This window comes from Pithys albifrons, chromosome 2, assembly GCF_047495875.1.
Source record: "Pithys albifrons albifrons isolate INPA30051 chromosome 2, PitAlb_v1, whole genome shotgun sequence".
Classification (NCBI taxonomy): Eukaryota; Metazoa; Chordata; class Aves; order Passeriformes; family Thamnophilidae; genus Pithys; species Pithys albifrons.
The window spans coordinates 59283616-59290625 of NC_092459.1; positions in this window are offsets into that span (position 1 = coordinate 59283616).

The window sequence follows — 7010 nt, forward strand, 5'->3', positions numbered from 1 at the left end:
CCAACCAACATCAATGGGATGTGGAGACAAGCTTAAGCAGCTGGTATAGCTCCTTAACCCACAGACCTCCTGATCCAAAGCTCATGTGAGCCGAGCTTGCAGAGCCAAACCAACTGTGGCGGCAGCCAGGGGGAACTCTCAAGTTATGTTTCAAGAAGAAATTTGTTCCTTCCTCCTATAAAGAACATATTTTCTTTTCAGTATGTACCTGCTGTATAGTCAAGAGTTTGCATTTGGCTCCATTATATAAAGTAAGCCTGAAGCTACTCCCTTTTGTTAAACATGCGCTGCACTTGGTTTCTTGTGAGAAAAACACGTGTGCAGATCACATCCATCTTAGGGCTTCTGTGTCCCATTTTCCTGGCTACATACTCATTTAACAAGCAACTGAAAAAAATAATAAGCTCTGGCACTATATTTTCAAAATAAAATTCTCCCTGGTTATCCTGAAAGATAACAAATCAATGCTGCCTTTGTATGATGCCTGCATGACTTACTAATACAAGAGTCATAACTGTGGAATGGAGTCTCTGGAGAGAGAAGGTAATCTGGACATAAAATCAAGGGGACTTCAATAATAATATATATTACCAATTGCCAAATACTTTGGCCTTTTTTTCCTTATTTTGATTTTTTTTTCAGTGCCTGAGCTTTTAAGTGAGTTTGGCTCCAAGTGAAGTAATACCTTGTGTTCGGAATGGGATTAATGTAGGCTCAGTTTAATTGTCTGGGACTTGTTCTAAGAACCATCATGCTAGCTGATTACTTGTATAGTGTTTGCAAACCTCCCAGTCCCAACATGACAAACTGATCCTTCTGTATTTGTATATTTAGGAAGCAGCATTCAATTGGCACAAGACGCAAGTAGTAGTTGAGGATACTTGGTAGCTCTGAGCTGGGTTCTTCCTTTTCCGTGTCTTTTATAAGGCCTGGAGGCAGACAGCACCTCTGAGATCAGACACAAGAGAAATATTGAGAAAATTAATCAGAATCTAGAATCAATATTTTAAAAACAAGGGAATATTTTCTTTATAGCTTTGTTTAAGTGATTGCTATGGTTACAAGCTCTGTAACCAGGATATTCCACTTACACAAATAGTAATTGAATTTAGTGCACTTTTTAATCTCAGTTTTCTGCCAAAGACTATATTGAACTGTGTGCGAGTCCTGCCTTGCCATTGGGCAGCCTTTCCATTTGGTGCAGTCAACACTAGATGGGCTGTCATGTTGACGACAGAAGGGGAGCAGGCTGCAGACCTTGGTGTATGGCTGGATGAAACATTGGAACCGAATCATGAGGAGCAAAATGCCGTGTAAAGCGCAAGCAGCCCGGTAGCAACACTGGTTAGCGTAAAAGTCAAGTTCAGAGTAAGGGCCAAAAAGTTTCATGGCAGTTCTTCCTGATGATTTTTTTAAGCAGTCCTTGCTTAAAAATTGGCGATGCTTGTACCTTGTTGAATTTAAGTTCCCCTGGCTGTGGCTGGAAGAGTCCCTGTTCCACTTCTTTACTTCTGTCCTCTGGCTCATGCTGAAGTGAAGGGATGCTCACAGCAAGGGAGATAAGGACCTGGCTTCTTTCATACCCTCTGAACTGTCTCTGCACCTCAGTGCTTGCAGGTGCAAGAGGCAGTGTGGAGAGTCTGAAGCCCTGGAGTGGGCCAGCATAGGTATTACTGAGCTGAATCAGTTTGCCTCTGCATTCTGTCTCATCTGTTATACGCTTGTGACCCTCTTCTGAGAACTATTTTTCCAGAGGCTTGCATGGAAAAGGAAGGCAAAAAAGGAGCAGGACTTGACTGCTCCTGTTGGTGTGTGTCAATGGCTTAAGACCTGTTAACCAGAGAAACATAAAGCATTGCAAGCTTGCTCAAGTTTCCTGCAGCACAGAGACACCTGTCAGGGGTCCTTGCTTTGTTGCCTGGTAAAGTCTGTGGAAAAAGACCAATTTTGTAGGAGATAAGTGAGCAGTCACTTTAATGAGCTAGGCTCGTCCAGGAATATATCGATGCACGTGCCCAAACTCTAATTTCCATGTTTTTGATAATATTGTCTATCCAATCATTATTTTACACATCTCCCAGTCCACCCCTGCCCTGCCCCAGTCCCAACCCCTCTGATCTGAGGACAGGAGTTGCTTGGGACCTCTTGTTCTTCCTCGGCACACGGAGGACTTCTGGAGCTCTTCCAGTGTTCCGACTTCTGGGTTGCTCTGCCCCTGTTCATGTCTCCTGTGGCAAGCTTTCTGATATTTTCAGCTTTTTACCTTGTAAGCAAGACTAAATAACAGAGAATTCGAGCTATGGATATGTGATAGAGGCTACATTAAACTTAAGCTACTAGAAATATTAACACTCTAAATTGACCTTTGCTACAGCTACTGTATTTCTAAAATCTATAAAATGTAAAAATCAAAAAAAAAAACCCAAAAAAACCCAAAAAAAAACCCCTCAGGCATCAGCTTCTTTAGTTTTGCACTGGAATAAGGTTGATGGGAGCACATTGTCACTGCCATGGCATGACTGCTGAGTGCAAAGGGTCATGCCTGTGGACGTGGAGGAGTTGTGCAGCAGGTGGAGCGGGATTGCCCACACACCTTTCTCTTGTGTAGGAAGATTCTAATAGAAGTCGGTCTCAGGAACTGCCTCTTTGTGGCTGGAAAAAATGAGAAGCAAGTCAGTTGCAGCAGAACTAGGAAGTCAAGCAGGGATTTTGGCAACGCAGTTGTCTTCTGTCTCCTGAAATCTATGGAAATGGAGTTATGCCTGTTTATGCCAGAAGATTTGTACTAGTGCTTTGGATAATTGATGGACGTCAGAACTTCAGAGTACAAGTATTGCTGAGAGCAAGCACTGTACAAATCAGTCTAGTCATGTGTTTGGCAGATCTCTCATTAGCAAGGAATTCTTAATAAGAATTATAATATTAATGAGGGTTTATCCTCTAAATCCTTTTCACAGGAAGAAAATAATCAGAAAATTGACTCATACAGAAGGGTGAGGACATTTGGCTGAAGGCTGAAGGCAGGAAAGAGGTGAGGGAGAATTAATATTTTACTTCCCCTCTGGAGAATCTACAGCAGAACAGGGCTGGAGAGAGGAATGTTCTGACTCAGCAGCCTGGGGGAGAGTTAGAATTAGCAGGTGAAATTTGGTTAAGACTAGGAGAGCTTCAGTCAAGATGTTTGATAACTAGTTTGGTTTACTTGCAATATAAAATTTAGCTGGGAAGGAATCATGAAGTACAAAGAGCTTCTTCCTCTGGTCTCTCTGTCTGTCATTATGGTCACTAAAGGTGGTGTGAGTTACTAGCCGTAGCACTGGGCACAGCCCAGTGCAAGGTCACCATGAGAGAGGAGTTTGGGTTGTGCTCGGTTCTTGCTGAGGATGGTGTCTGCATGGTGGCACTCTCCTCTGTGGGCATGGCAGTGTCGTCATGGCCTTACTAGAGGTTGGTTATTTGTGTGCATTTTGGTGTGCTTCATGTCTGAGCTCTGATGAAAATGTGCTGGCAGAAGAGGAGGGCTGGAGGGCCCAGCCTTGCTCTGCTCCTGCGCTGAGAGCACAGCTGCCCTGATGTCCCTTCACTGCTCAGCTGCCACGTCTGTGTAAACACACACCAACACTTCAAGCAGGTGGACTTCCCAGGCCAGATTATTATTGAATACTCTATTTTCCCCTGTGCTCAGCTGCTGACTAGTGGAAATGCAGTTCTGTGAGCGAAGTCAGAGAGAGTAGGCCAAATTTTAAAGTGGGTGTGTATAATCTTCAGAAAAAATACTGTGTAACTGTGAACTCTTATTTTCTTCCGATTGTTTTGATGGAGATCAAGGCATGATAAACATGCGTGTGAAAATGTGCACTGGTTTAGCCACATCAATTTGAAAATGTACAGGCATGAACAAGACCCAGAAATGTCAGTATTATACTTTTGCAAACCTGTGGTGTGGTGAGGACCCCAAAATAAGTCTGACTTTCTTTCATAGCACTGTTGCTCCCTCTGACTGCTGTAGGTGCACACTGCACTGGCTCAGTGGGAAATATTTCAAATAGACTTGAGTTCTGAAGTCAATAGTGCTAGCGCACAAACCATGTGAACTTCATCATCTTGTCTTAAGCTTGCCACTGGCTTTTGGGACCAAGTGGTTGAGACCTCTCAAGTCTTAGCAGTTAAGTAGCTGATCATCAGCTGTGACTATGACTCTCAGCTAAGTTGTTTCTGAACAAGCTTTCAAAACAAAAATAAATATTCAAGAGTCTTAAAAAGCGTTATCACACATTTATGGTTCAGACTTTGCTGGTTGAAATGCCCCTGGGAGATGCCCTGTAGGATACGTCTCTATTCAGTGTACTTATCAATGATCTGGATGCAAGAGTTGAATGTCCCATTAGCAAGTTTGCTGACAATACTAAACTGCTGCTGACTCTCTTGAGGGATGAGAGGTCTTGCAGAGGGATCTAGATAGATTGGAGTACTGGGCAATGATTAATGGAACGAAGTTTAAAAAGTCCAAATGGCAGATTCTGCGCCTAGAATGGAGTAACATCAAGCACAAGTATAAATTGGGAGAGGATCGTCTGGAGAACATCCCTGCAGAATGTGATCTGGGGATGTTGGTTGGTAGCCGGCTCAGTGTGAGCCAGCAGGATGTGCAGCCAGGAGGGCAAACTGCATCATGGGGTGCATGAAACCCAGCATGACCAACCGGTCAAAAGAGGTGATTATCCCACAGTATTCAATGTTGGCGTGGCCTCATCTTGAGCACTGTGAGCAGTTCTGGGACCCACAATTTAAGGAAGATGTGAAGGTCCTTGAATGCATCCAGAGGAGGGCAACAAAGCTGATGGAAGGTGCTGGAAGATGCTGATCTCTTCTCCCTGAAATCCAGTGATAAGACACATGGGAATGGTTCAAAGCTGCAACAGAGAAGGTTCAGACTGGATATTAGGAAGCATTATTTTACCAAGAGGGTAGTCAAACACTGAAACAGGCTTCCTAGAGAGGCAGTAGATGCCCCAAGCCTGTCAGTTCTTAAGAGGCATTTGGACAGTGCCGAAGTGGTCAGGCAGTTGGACTTGATGGTCATTGTAGGTCCCTTCCATTCTATTCTAGTCTAGTCTAGTCTAGTCTAGTCTACTTGCCTTCTCAGTAGTAGGCTGGTACGACAAAACAAAATGTCTTTACAAGACTGACTGAAGCTTCTTAACCTTTAAGGATTAGAAAAGGTTTATGCTTATTTTGTTTTGTCTTGTTGAATGTAACACACATGGGTGCGCTTTAACCAAGTTCTTGTGGGGCTGCAGTTTTCTTCTTAATCCTTGTAACATTTTGCCTGGCAAGCAGGAACAGTACACGTGGAAAGTTCATACACCTGTGTAAATGTTACTGTTAACAATTACTGCTCTGTTGAGGTCTCAGAAGGTTTTGCCAAAATCCCAGGAGAAAAACTCAAGCATAGGAACCTGAGCTTATGGGAGGTATGGCTCAAGTAGCTGTCACTGTGTCACACATCCAGTTGGAGCTGCAGCTGCAGTGGGGTGAGAATTTTGCATTCGCAACAGACCTGGATGATACCACCTGTTTGCCAACAGTTGTTTCTCTGCTCATCTGGCACAACTGCCTACATTTTCATACCCTGAGCAAAGCCAGGTCAAAATGGTCTGGTTTGCTTGAGCTTTTTCATAACTTAAGTCTAAAGCTGCCTGATGCATTTTCACCAAGTCGGGTTAGAAAATGATCACACAAGCTGGTACACTGGCAAAATTGGTGAGGGTTTAAGCTGTGATGGAGTTCATGGTGAGGTACTGGGAAGACTGGTGGATGAATGGGGAATGGTGGCTGCCTTGCTTGCGTAGGAGCAGTTTGAGCAGGCGTGGGAGTTACTGCTGTAATTAAACACATACGTGGGTTCTCTTGTTATGAAATAAGGATGTCCCATGTCATCTCAACAGAAGAGCCAGTTTTGTTTAGCCTAGAGAATGCTCAGAGGGAGTCTTAAAGTAATGATGGGAAGCTATAAAGAAGACAGTGATACATAGTGGCAAGGAGAGAGGCCAATGACATGAGCTGCACCAAGGAAAATTAGACAGAAGGAAATAATTTCTCTGTGAAGAAAATCAAACATGGGAACAAGTACTCAGAAATGTGCAGTCTCTACCCCTGAAAATAATTCAAAACTGACAGGACCTGAGCAACCTGATGTACCTTCAAAATTGGTCCTACTTGTCTTGGGAAGGGGAGGTGACCTCTAGAGATCCATATCAATATAATATATTATTTGATTATGATCTTTAATGGCATTTTAAATTAGATGAAAGCAATTAATCTTACTAGCAGTAAATGTTACACTCAAAATAACTCACAACCACATTCACTACCCAAATTTTACAAACAGGAGTGTGAGGCAGAAAGATCATTTATTTGTGTGAAGCACAGGATCCCAGGAGCAGAGGTTACAATGCAAAAATTGCAGGAGTTCCAGATGCACCACCTGGTGTCTGCATTCTATGTCTCCCTGCGCTATCTACCAGTGCCTGTGAAATTCTCCAGGGTGCAGCAGGGAACCCAGCTCCTCTCTGGGGGAGAAGGGCACCAAGCAGAGCAGCAGTGTTGCCATGTGTACCTGCAGCTGTGATGTTACAAAGCTTACTCCATTAAAATGTCTTACTACAGCTCTGCAGGTCTATGTTTCACAGCTACAATAGAACATGCTGCATCCCATGATATGTTACATTAATATATAATTAAGATGTTAGTATATGTTAAGATGATGGTATATTTTAATTCACTGGTAACTGGATGAAGCTATATTGCATCAAGACTCACTCTTGGTATAGAGACATAGAAACAGGTAATAGCAAACATAATAAACTAAAGATATGGAAATCCTGAGTGGATTATTGTCAGCCAGTGTTCTGCACACACAAGGTCAATGTGATCTTTTATACAAGAAATTCAATCTACTTTTGCTCTAGCTTTGTTTGGGATAGGGTTAATTTTCATCCTAGTAGCTG